At 50.4% G+C, this 11,430-nt stretch overlaps 1 long non-coding RNA gene across 1 annotated transcript; it reads left to right on the top strand.

The window, feature by feature from the left end:
• The first annotated feature begins 4,961 nt into the window (after positions 1-4,961).
• On the top strand, positions 4,962-10,946 carry Gm13003 (predicted gene 13003). Its single transcript, NR_040443.1, has 4 exons — positions 4,962-6,854; positions 8,133-8,213; positions 9,898-10,187; positions 10,307-10,946. It is a non-coding gene; the product is annotated as a predicted gene 13003 (long non-coding RNA).
• Positions 10,947-11,430: the final 484 nt, after the last annotated feature.

Genomic DNA, 11,430 nt, shown 5'->3' with positions numbered 1-11,430 from the left:
CCTTCCATCCACCCATCTATCCATTCATCCATCCATTCATTCATGCTTTTTGTGCTCACTCATTCATCCATCATCTATCTATTCACCCACTTATACTTTTTTCACACAGGCAGCAGGCATTCATTTTTCACTATGTCCATTCATTACTCATTCATTCACTAATCTATTCACTGGTTAATTCATTTATTCATTGCTTACATCATTCATTCATGCACTTGTTCATTTGCTCACCTATCCACTCATTCATTCATTCACCTGTCCAATCACTCAATCACTTATTACTTTATACATTTATTCAGTCTACTTAGTCAAGACTGGTAAAAGACAGGAACATAGACAAATAAAACTAGGGTATATTAGCTAAGAGTTTTGAGGAAAGCAAGGGACTGAGGTAAGAAACCACAGGATCTTAATTCCAGCTGTGGTACTCAGGTAAGCCTCTCAGAGGAGGTGACTGTCCAGTTGAGACCTCCAAGGATACACAGAGCGGAAAAGCTGCTGGGAGGAGCACAGGTCTCTCTTAAGTAGGCATAGCTTGGGTGTTTGAGAAACGGTGCTCATAGTTGGGTGGAGAAAAAGGCTGGTGAGGCTGACAGGCCTGTAGGAGAGAGGCACAGCTCACCCCTTTTTCTTGGAGCCATGATAAGGCAAGACAGGTCCTTCGGTCACTTCTGCCTTACATCCCAGGCCTACCAGAGGTCTCTGTTGATGCTGTAGACGGTGAGATGCACCAGGTTCAGTCCCAAAATGTCCTTCCCAGAATCTCACCAAGCCCACTGGGCAGCTTGACAGGGTGTGGCCATGGTCATGGCTGTGGGGTGGGAGAGGGTGAGAACTCACCGAGTCCTGGTCAAGGCGCCATCGTCGGGAAATTGAGCAAGAAATCCTGCCTCAAACCCACAACCAAAATATTTCCTAAGCACCCTGCCTTTTTGTCAAGTGAAGGGTACACACAGCCTTTCAACTTGTAACCTGGCCAAGAATAATTTGTGGCAGGAAAGTCTGAGCATTTGTCAAAATAAAGTAAAAATGTTAAAAAAAAAAAAGTCTAAGTACTCAGTGTACATTTGGGTGAAAGCAATCCTGGGGAAAAGTTATTTAGGTGGTAAAACGCCTTTGCGTTTCCCTCTTGCCCTTGTGCCTGCTGCCTGGCCCCTTCCCCAAGTGTTGAAATCCAGATTGTTGGCCTATTTGTTTGGTTAATCTCCCAGCAGAGCTGAGGGGCTGCAGGCCCCGTTTCTTCTTGTTCACACAGGGACAGGCTGCCAAGAGTCCCCTTCCCTGCACCTATTCCAGAGCCAAGCATCCTTGCACCTGATCCCTGCAGGGAGAATAGGGGAACATGCCTGTCTCTGGGAGTATAGCTTTGCATCCTTGAGGCCCCCAGTTCCTTGAAGAGTACCCAAGTGGAGAGCTGAGGCCCCCTAACCCCTTGCAGCCATGGAGGTGTAGCCTGGGACCACACCTGGGACTGCCCAGCTGGGCTGGAGTGTGTTGCAGGATTGAGGTGGACAAAGGGACAGTCAGGCTGGTCTGGGTTTGAATGGCACTGTGTCCAGGATTGGATGACTGATGGCCTCTTTGTGCCTCAGTTTCTCATCTGTAAAATAAGGGTGATACTAGCCTTGAGGCATTATGGGAGGGGCTGAAGAGCCGTTGTTCTTACCCACTGCACCTGAAGGAGCGGGTTCCCAGAAGCACAGAAACCTCAGGAGGACACTGTGCCACCTCTCTGTGCAACTTGGCTCAGCTCTATCTGTTGCCCATGAGAAGGAAGTTCAAAGAGCAAAACCCTAGGCCAGTGTTGGCTATTGGCTCCCCCTGCACTGAGTATCTTCCCTGGGCTTTTCCTGTCAGATTTTATTTGGTGCGAGGCAGGGCAGAAGATGGGGCTGGGGCTGGAACCCGGGACCTTGCTCATATGAGGCAAGTGGTCTAACCACTCCATCACATCCCCAGGCAAGATGTCATATTTAAAAACATGTAGGGCTGGACAGAGGACCAGGTGGAGGGCTCAATGCTTGCCTGGTGTGCCTGGTCGTCTGGATGTGGATCTCTAAGACACACTCTGAAATGTAGGATATGGGGCTGATGGGATGGCTGAGCTGTAAAGGTGATTGCCGCCTAGTCAGAGGACCTGAACCTGCATGGTAGAAAAAGAGAACTAACTCCTGTCTTCTGACCTCCATACAAGTGCCATGGCATATCCATGTGTCTCCCCCAACTATCTGTATCTATATCTGTATCTGTATCTGTATCTGTATCTTTATCTTTATCTGTACCTGTTTCTGTATCTCTCTCTCTCCCTCTCTCTCTCATCTATATATCTCTCTACCTCTACTTATATACATCATCTATATCTACTATATACCCTAGCTTTTCATATACATCCATGAACATATATAAAAATAAATACATATTTACTATAGCTAGATATCTCCTAGCTTTTAATATCCATATATACATATTCATATACATACACATATCTACATACATGGGTTTGAATCAGTGCATACAGAAATGGATGAGTGGAGTTCTCTTTGTGTCTCAGTTACTCATCTGTAAAATGGGCACGATACCAGCCTTGAGGCATTGTAGAGAGGACTGAAGAGCAAACCCATACATGGTCTGGTTTGTGTGTGTGTGTCTGTGTGTGTGTGTGTATTAAAAACCAAATGTGGCTACCTCAGTGCTCCTATGCTGAAGTGAAAGATGGAGACAGGAGAATCGCCTAGAAAATTTCACGACAGCTAACCTGCCTGCCTGCCTCCTGAAAGTGGTTCTCTGACCTCCACCATGTGCCCTGCCCCCCCAAACACACACACACACACACACACACACACACACACACACACACACACAAATGCACATGTGCTTGTGTAATATATCTCCCTCTGAACCCTCCACCTTAGCTTTTGAGGAGATCATGAACCTAGGACCCATCTATCTGGCCTAAGGGTGTGGGCAGCAAGCCCCAGGGATGCCCCTCTCTGCCCCCCAACACTGCAGTGATAGGTGCATGTCGCTGTGCCTGAGTCTTTATGTGGTGGTTAGGGGTCAAACTCAGGCCTTCATGCTTACAAAACAAGTACTTTACTCACCAAACCATCTCCACGACCCCAAGATCTTATTCTGATGTCACAGAGGAGGAAGGGAACATGTTCTCAGGGGCCATTGGCAGGTCCCACCCTTGGCAGTTTTCTGAGGCTGAGCTTCCCTCGCATGCATCATACAGTCTCAATCCCACCTTGCTGCCTCCATTTTACAGATGATGTAACCAAGGCAGGAGCAGCTCTCTGGGTATGTGGCGTGATGGCTGATGTTAACTGTCAAACCAACAGAACCTAGAATCATCTTCAAGGGAGTCTTGATGAGGGATTTTTAAGATCAGGTTGGCCTATGGGTATGCCAAGGAGGTTTTTATCTTAATTATGTATTGAATGTGGGAGACTGGTCCACTATAGGCGACACCATTCCCTGGGCTCGGATCCTGGATTGAATAAAAAGAAGAAAGCTAGCCAAGCACAACACTCATGCACCCATCACTCTGCCTCCAGTCACAGATTCAATATGACCAGCCCCCTCAAGCCTCAGATACTGTGGCTTCCCTGCCACCAGAGTCCATAGCCTGGAACCATGAGCTAAAATAAACCCTTCCTCCCTTAAGTTGCTTTGGTCTCTCTCTCTTTTTTTTTTTTTTTTTTTTTTTTTGGTTTTCGAGACAGGGTTTCTCTGTATAGCCCTGGCTGTCCTGGAACTCACTTTGTAGACCAGGCTGGCCTAGAACTCAGAAATTCGCCTTCTTCTTCCTCCCGAGTGCTGGGATTAAAGGCGTGCACCACCACGCCCATAGCTTTGGTCTCATTTTTATCACAGCATTAGGAACAGAAACCAAGTGAGCTGGAGAGCTCACCTTTCTCCCTAGCCTGATCAAGTCTGACATTGCAGGTGTTTCTGACTTTAAACCAGAAGGTTTGTTCAGTGGTTGAGACCAGACTGGGAGAGGGGACAGACGACCACAGCAGTGGCACCACCACTGATGGGGACAGTTTTGTGAACTGGTAGGTGCCTTGTAAAGCCCATTCTACACCACCTTCCCACACATGGCTTACTTACAATCGCACAGATAGTTAAGGAAACTGAGACACAGACAGCTGGAGAAAAGTGGTTCCCTTTGCCCCTGAGCATCTGGTGACATCATCCTTGCGTTGCTCTTTGCCCACCAGCCAGGAGCCCAACGAATGGCTGTGGTGGGTGATTCTCCAATGCCTCCATTTGGTGGTGTCTGGCTCCCATTTTTCCCCAGTGGGACCAGACTGAGAGCCAAAGGCCAGATCAGTCCTGACTCACTTAGGCACACAGAGGAACAATTCTGAGATGTGTGTGTGTGTGTGTGTGTGTGTGTGTGTGTGTGTGTGTGTGTGGGGCGTGTTGCACAGAACGCCCTACCTAGGGTCCCCTGAGTCCCAGCGAGCTTTTTTTTGCTAAAATGGGGGATGGGCAAGGGTTGGAGCAGCTACTTTAGCAGACCAGGGGATAGTAAGGAGAGCTGAGCAGGGGTCTGGGTAGAAAGAAGCCCTCCCCATTATCCTTGTCTCTTCACTCTTTCCACACTGCATGCCTACCTAGGCACCACCCAGACCTATACTCTAGGCACCCAGGTGAGCCCCATCTTCCCCAGGTCCTGGGCATCCCCCTAGGTATAACAGGAGCAGTGACAGGAGTCTCTGAGGACACTTGAGGTGATGCAGACGAGAGGCTGGGACACAGACCAAAGGGGAGTTGCTGTTATCGTTATTATTACTACATCGGGTAACTGGTTGGACCACATTTTTCTCTTTCTGCCCCTGGGCTCTGCAAGAAAGGCCTCACCTGGGCTGGAAATGGCTCAGGACATAAACCAGAACGGCTCCACCCCACCGCTGCGGCAGCAGCCCCGACCTGACACGTGGGTGCTCTGTAGAAGATCCGCCCCTGCTCTGTCCTCCTGTCTGTCACCAAGACCCCAGCTTGCTTTGTAAGGTCTCAACTCTTGGCTTTGTAGGGTTTGGGGGAGCCCAGTGGGGTGAAGGATGAGGGGGTGGGATGGTCCTTGGCAGCCCCTCCCTCCGGTGCCGAATCTGGCCTGTTCACCCGGCTAGCTTCTTCCTTCACCTCCTGCTTTCTCCATTTCCAAACCATTTCAGGGGACGGGAGTTTGATTCATCAGAGTCCACACCGCGGTGGCCGCTACCATCATCTGGGGGTAGGGAACTCACTTAGTGGGAACAGAATGCCCGAGGCTGCCAGAGAGAAGCAGCGGGGAAAGCGAAAGGTATCCACAAAACTGTGAGCAGGTGATTTGCCTGCAGGGCTGGGGAGACAAGTGTGCACAGCGCCACCTAGGCCCAGATGCAGGAAGCACAACTCCTGCAAGACTTGAGGGCTGTTCTGTTTCGGAGAACCTGATGGAGCAGGTGTGGGGCAGTGTGGGGCATGGGGATGGGCACAGTCTGGTGTCGCTGGTGGAAGTGACAGAAATCGGCTGTCAGGTTCCCACAGTGCCTTGCCACTCGGTCTCAGAAAGGCCAGCGCCTCCTGGAGGACATGTGTGCCAATTTGCCTGCTGCCTTGCACAGCAGCTGAGGTGAGGAGTGGCCCGGGCACAGCGCACCACACTTGAAGCTTCGGTGAAAGATTAAAGGATGCCCCTGGGATGGTGGTCAGAATCCTGACTGTAGATGGATTCTCCCCAGGGAAGCAAGAATAAGTTGAAACGCTTGATCCTGCTTCTCTGAATGCTTCTGGTTGGCTCCTGTTCATTCATGTCTTAGACCTGGCAGATCTTCAAAATGCTGCTCGAACAATGGCCAATGGGAAGCTAGCACAGCCGCAGCCGGGTGGAAAGGTGAAGGGAGCGGTCGCTGCCTTGGACCTGCGCAGACCAGGCAGGCACATCAAGAGTTGCTCCTTCTCGTCCTCCGTCCTCTCTCAGCTTCTGTAGCAGAGCCCGACTTGTTCCTTTCATGAGCTGGGCAGCTCTGGGTGACCCGTAGTTTGGCTATGTCCTCTTTCCTGACTTCAGGCTGCCTAGACCAGGTTCATTTTAGCCACGTGACTCCAACAGTTTGCTTTGCCTTGTATTTCTGCCCCAGTTTTCCCACCCACTGCTCCAGGTGTGAATACCGAGTCTTCTGCCTCTGGACATGATGGCCTTCCTGTCCTTGCAGTCCATAAATGAGACTCTGCTGCTGATCAGAGTGAAGGCAGCAATCCTATGCATAATCTTCTGAGGCAACTGTCCAGCTGGGTCCCATTCTCTCTACATAAAGTCACATCCCAGGAAGCTACTCCCATTGGTGTTTCTAACCCCTGGACATGAATGGTGACTAATCCCACCCTCTATTAACGCCAAGGTGACACTAAGCCCCTCTTGTCCATTATTGCCCTGTAGCTTCCTCATGGAGGCCTTGGGAAGCCCCACGCTGCAGATGAGGAAAGCCACAAATCTGAGACTGGCCACTGAGTTCTGACTTACACAGTGAGAGTTCCCCGTAGGTCAGTCTGGCAGTGTTAGCTGCTTGCCTGCGAAAGCCCTCCCAGTGCATGCTTGGTTAAGGCTGGCAGAGCATTCCATCCACCACAGAGGCCAAGGGCTTCTTACATGGACTGGAACTTCCTGTATCAGGGGAGGCCCCATGGGGGCTGTATGGGGTTTCTCAGAAGGCAGGCGCTGGGACCCCATAGTTTCCACAGCTGAGTGGGCTCCAGTCCCTCAGGAATGGCAGAAGAGAAATGAAGAGGGCAGAGAGGATTGGCTGAGGACGACCCCTCACTGAAGACTGTTCTTTTAGCTCTGGGAAGAGTCAGCATTGGTGAGTTTGGGGCTCCAGGGAGAAGGGAGTGCACAAGGGCAGGGGTAATTAAACTGTGGTAGGAGAGGTGGGTAGAGCTGAAGGTTCTCAGCTAGAGGGGTGACTCTGACCCCAGCAGGTATTTCTGTTTATCACGAGGCTTGGGGATCATTCTCCCAGCACTAAATGTTGGACCAGTGTCCCCCCAAACATAGGAGCCCTGTACTTCCATGCTATCCCATCAAGGCATGGTAGATATGTTGTAGTGATGTGGACCAACACTCCCCACACTCGGCACAGAGACAGAAGGTCACAAGTTTAAGGGCCAGCCTGGACTACATAACAAGTTCTAGGCCAGCCTGGGCGTGCATAGCAAGATGTGATCTGAAAAAATTCAAATTACACAGTCAAATCCTGTCTCATACCTATTGCTAAAACTACTGTCTAGAAAAGACGCCATAAACACTGGCAAGAAGTGTGAATTCTGATGTGCTGCCGAGGAGGCAGTAAAATGTGCAGCCACTGCAGAGTATGACCAAAGGCTACGTAATTAGTCTGTTATCTGGCAGTTCTCCATTCAAGGATACACTGACCCCCGACCCCACAAACAATTGAAAGTAGGATCTCGAAGAGATACTTGTATAGCTCTATTCAGCATTAATCACAGTAACCAAATGGTGGAAGCCACCAAAGCAGCCATAGGCAGGTGAATGGGTAAGCAAGGTATGGTATGTCCACTAAATGGAATACTACTCAGCCTTTAAAAGGAAAATCTGACGCACACTGCAGCACAATGAGACTGTTTGACCCTATGTGTCATGAGTCCTAGGAGCAGAATGAAAATTAGGAAGGGTTGGGGTGGGGGTGGGGGTGGGGCTGTGCAGTGGATCCAGGTTCAGTCACAGAAGATGAGAATGCCCTGGAGATTAAGAGGAAAACTTTAGCAACATTAAACTGTAAACTTAAAGATGGTACCCAAAGAAAATTGTGTCAGGTGTGTTTTCTCACACAAAAATACACTAAGTCCCTCTTTCGCCAAAGCAAGAGTTTGAGTATTTTGTTAAGAACAGCCAGAAGTCGCAACCCTTTTGGGGTCCCATATCAGATAGCCTACATATCAGATATTTACATTACAATTCATAACACTATCAAAATTGCATGAATGAAGTAGCAACAAAAATAATTTTATGGTTGGGGGCTCACCACAACCTGAGGAACTGTATGAAAGGGCAGCAGCGTTAGGAAGGCTGAGAACCGCTGCTCTAGAAGATACACACGTGGCCTGTATATTGCCCTCAGGTGCTGTGTGAGGAAGAGATGCTGTGGGCAGCCAATGGTCTGAGAGAGCGGTGGTGACCAGAACCAGGACACAGCTGCAAAGTAGGTGGCCTAGGGGAGGGTTCCCAGATTGCATGGGGAGATGCGAGAAAGTGTTGCTCATGGGATCCTTGCTCCAGTCATCAGGGAACAGCCTGGAAAGGCTGTCCTTAACCATGACTGCATCACCTCAGCCCGCTTGAGTGTCTCAGGGGGCCTGAGGGCTTGACAAGGAAGATTTATCCTCTGCTGCACAGCCAGGGAAACTGAGGCAGCTTCTGCCTCACAGCCCAGAGTAGGACCCGGAGTGGGGAGAGCCAGGGAGGAGCCCAGCCAGGAGAAGTGGGAGTGAGCGTGGGGGTGGGGGTGTTACTGTGAAAGGGAGTCTGGACCCTGATATTGAAGTGCAGATTCAGCTCTAGGGTTTAGGCAAGGTAGTCAGGGAGGGCTTCCTGGAGGAAGGGGAAACTTGGTGGAGACCTGTAGAAGAGCCAGAGAAGACTAAGAAGCCATTCTAGAAGGTTCTGTCCTATGGAACTCATGGTGACATGGGAAGACAGGACACGGGCCATTTGTTTGTCTCTTATTCCCCCTTCTCCCACCTTGAGAGATCTCTACCTGGATGAGGCAGGAAGAGATGGAGACAGGGTTCAGCTGTTTGGCCATAGCCAAGTCTTGGTCAGACTTGTTGCTCACTGGAGGAGACCCTAATCCTGTCTCTCACAGAACACATCACTTCCCATTTTGGGGGGATGTTTCCCATAATGCTCTAGCACTGGCCTCATCTCAGGGGAAGCCCCTTGCTTAGAGTGCCCTGGTCAGGTCAGGAGGTCATGGGGAGCCAGCCATAGTAATAGTTGGCAGAGAGGAAGACAGGGGCAGGAGGGGAGTTCGCTCCATAATTGAAATCAGAGGTGGGGTTTAAGACCCGCTTTAGCTTTGATTCCTTTTGGGCAAATCTCCATCCCCCAGGCCTTGGATGGGAGGGCGAGGCACAATGCCAGCTCCACCAGACTGGGGGCCTAGGCCCTATCCTGGCTAAACACAGCCTTGAGCACTGTAGGGGTACAGTGGAGCTGAGGTTGAAGTTGCACTGGGTGCCTGGTTCTTGGCCGCACTGGCCACCACCAGGGTCCTGAGTCATCTTCCAGGCAGTGGTGACCGATCCGTGCCCCTGGCTCCCCCAGGCCCCATGACCCTGGGAGGTTTCTCAGGGCCAGGCCGTCCCAGGCAGGCAGTGCGCTGGAAATCTTAATACTGACCCAATGCAAGCGCAGGAAGTGGGGAGGGCAGGACTCAGGGGTTCCTGGCTAGGGGGGAGACAGCTGCTGAGTGATGAGCCCCTAGCCAAGCTCTCCCTTTTGGGTCACCTACAGCCCGTGGTCAGCGAAACCAGCTACTCCTCTGCACTCCAGGCCCTCTCTCTGAGTCTCCTCCTCCTCCACATTCCGGAGTCCAGGCCCAGAGAGGAGGACTCAGGCCCTGTAGACCTTACCTTTCTCTAGCTGCTCGCTCTTCCCAGATGAGACGTACACCTTCCTGTGCTTCTGTCCCCTTTCCCAGAGGGAGAAACTGAGGCTTATGAATCCTTGACCAGGATTCAGACTCAGCTTCATGGGATCTCAGGCTTGTGCTCGGCCATCTTCCTAGCTGTATGTCATAATGACTGTGATCAACAGCTCAGCTCGCATAGCCTGAATCTTCTGGTAATCACAAATGCCTCCAGGAATCATGTTGTCATGTTGAGGTTATAGATGTCGGGTGACACTGAGGCTCGGAGGAGAGGAAGACGAAGATCTGAGCCCGCCGTGAGGGATCTGAGCTGAGGTGAGATCAGTCCAGAAGGATGCACATCACTGACTCCACAGGCTGTGTGGTAGGAGGGACTATCCTGACCCAGTGCTGTCTGTCTGTGTGCAAAGAAGTCCTCAGGGGCCAACCTAACCATCAGCTTTCTGTCTCAGTGGAGATTCTGCCTGCCCACTTTCTTCCAAAGAGCAGGGTTTGGGGGCACACACGTTGGACCACTCTCCAGAGGTCAGTGGTGGCATGCCTTCCTCCTGGGTTAGGTGGGGTAGAGACCAGGTCACGTAGACTCTCATGGGGGGCCTTCCATAAGGCATCACCAATCAAACCCATCAATGTTCACCATCCAGGCATCAGCAATCAACCCTGTTGCTACGTACTTGATCTAGGGTTGCTGCTGAGGAGTTCCTGGTTCATCACGTGGCCGTGCTGAGGCGCCACAGAGAAGCCTCATTCAAAGTGGAGCGCAAACACCTTGTAGCAAGCCTGAAAGTCGCTATAATTGCAGACTGTTGACACTGGTCATGTGTACACACCTGTGCCCATGTACAAGCATAGACTCACCTGCATGCTGTTATTTTACCCACTGTGAGGTCGAGGCTAGTGCTGGGACACACACCAGCTCGTGTCATCCAGCTTCCTTTTCTTTCTCCTCCCTCAGCCCCAAACCCTAATAATGACCATTTATTGAGCGCCTACTGTGTGGCAGGCAAGATACCAGCCTGCTGATTCATCAATTTTCACCAAGGTTGTAGGGGTAGAGGAGTTGACTTTCCAAACATGGCCAAACCGAATCGATCCTGTCGATTATTAATGTCTGTGGTAGGTGCAGGAAGGGAGTGCTTCATGTGTGCCTTAATTTGTGAGGCATATAATATTGCATGCTTTCTATTTAATCATGGGTCATTTAGTAAGTTGCCCCCAAACTTTTGTGGAATAAGACTTTGTGTAACTAAGTAATGACCGTTCATTATAAATAAGTATTGAGTGATTGGACATCAGTTATTTCTGTAGGTAAAAACCTACAGAGGTTATTGCAGATGGAAAGAACTGGGTTCCAGGGCTAGATTGCCGTTAGCCTATAGAATGGTTCTGTATGTGTCAGGAAAGAATGTCTGTTTGAGGGATCGTATCTCAGAGCATAGCACAGCATGGATTTTAGCCCTTTTTACCTCATTATCCCAGGTGCTCTTGCTTCGTGGATAACTCGAATAACCATACACAGTGTTCAGTGTCCTGAAAAGCCCACAATTAATATCCTCCATGCTAAATTGGGTGCTCATTTTACTGTGTGCAGTACAGGGCCCAACCACCGTCTGGGTATTGGACACCTATTTGTGTTCCAGGATAGCTGGTGCTTGGTCTGAGGTGACATGAGAGGGCAGAAGGAAGACCGGCACTAACAACTCAGCCTGTGTTTGTGCCACACGTGGGCAGGATCCTTCTGGTGCCATTAGCTGCAGCCAGATTCCGG

Source organism: Mus musculus, chromosome 4 (assembly GCF_000001635.26).
Source record: "Mus musculus strain C57BL/6J chromosome 4, GRCm38.p6 C57BL/6J".
Classification (NCBI taxonomy): domain Eukaryota; kingdom Metazoa; phylum Chordata; class Mammalia; order Rodentia; family Muridae; genus Mus; species Mus musculus.
Note: the sequence above shows the minus strand (reverse complement) of the source record. Positions and strands in the feature narration are given on the sequence as shown.